The 1,014-nt window shown below is 44.4% G+C and overlaps 1 long non-coding RNA gene across 1 annotated transcript in view; it reads left to right on the forward strand.

The window, feature by feature from the left end:
• The window catches only part of LOC106527272 (uncharacterized), a 6,119-nt gene extending 5,195 nt beyond the window's left edge, over positions 1-924 (forward strand). The window contains exon 3 of the long non-coding RNA XR_001311363.1: positions 807-924. This is a non-coding gene — a long non-coding RNA (uncharacterized LOC106527272). The remainder of the gene's footprint in view (positions 1-806) is intronic.
• The last annotated feature ends 90 nt before the right edge of the window (positions 925-1,014 follow it).

The following is a 1,014-nucleotide window of genomic DNA, read 5'->3' on the forward strand; positions in this document are numbered from 1 at the left end:
CTGATTTAGTTGAAGACAAACTTGTGGATGTAGAAGTAAAGTCCATGACTGAGGTTGAAGATAAAAAGATAAGACAGCTGAACCAGTGGTTGCTACATCCTTGTATCAGGAGGCTACATCTATTCCTAAAGCAGCTATTGATCTGATTAATGATAGGCTGACCCCGCTAACTGAGAGGCTGGCTAATGAGAAGGAGACTATTTATTTGTGTTAGCATCAGAGAGGCTAGCAACTAGCATGGATAAGCTGGCATTAACATYGGAGAGGCTTGCGATTAGCATGAATAAGTTGGTGTTAGCATGGGAGAGGCTTGTGACTAGCATGGCTAAGCGGGCGTTAGCATTGGAGAGGCTAGTGACTAGCATGAATAAGTTGGTGTTAGCATGGGAGAGGCTAGCGACTAGCATGGATAAGCTGGCATTAGCATTGAAGAGGCTAGTGACTAGCATGGATAAGCTGGCATTAGCATTGAAGAGGCTAGGGACTAGCATACTTAGGCTGCTCACCTACTTTATTAGACACAAACTTTTTTAATGCAGGTTCAGCCTTGGAGAAATGTTGAGGATCTTCATCATCCAGAAGGAACTGGTAGTAGAGCTGCTCCTCCTCCTCATTTAAAGGAGTCAGCTGAGGAGGCCTCAGGCTGATGGTTTTATGTGTTTCTATAGGTTGGCAGCACCGTGCCTCAGGTGGTAGAGCTGCTGCCTTTTAGCAAGAAGGTTGCCAGATCCAATCCCAAAAACATTCATGTTATTCTGATTGGTAACTCTAAATTGTCCTTTGTGTTTGTCTCATTTGTCTCTAAGTGCCGATGGACGTGTGACCTGTCCAGTGGACCCCTCCCCCAGTGACCCCATGACCCTGCAAGGGATGGATGACTGAGGCAGCCATCATGAACCGGACTGACTCAAGAAGTTAATTAGATGTAGATGTACACCCTATTATTAGTTTCTGAAAGTTTCATTCAAATCTACGGAAGCGTAGAGCTGTCACATGGCATAAAATTATTTTTAA

The sequence above is a fragment of the Austrofundulus limnaeus genome, unplaced genomic scaffold, assembly GCF_001266775.1.
Source record: "Austrofundulus limnaeus strain Quisiro unplaced genomic scaffold, Austrofundulus_limnaeus-1.0 Scaffold318, whole genome shotgun sequence".
Lineage (NCBI taxonomy): Eukaryota > Metazoa > Chordata > Actinopteri > Cyprinodontiformes > Rivulidae > Austrofundulus > Austrofundulus limnaeus.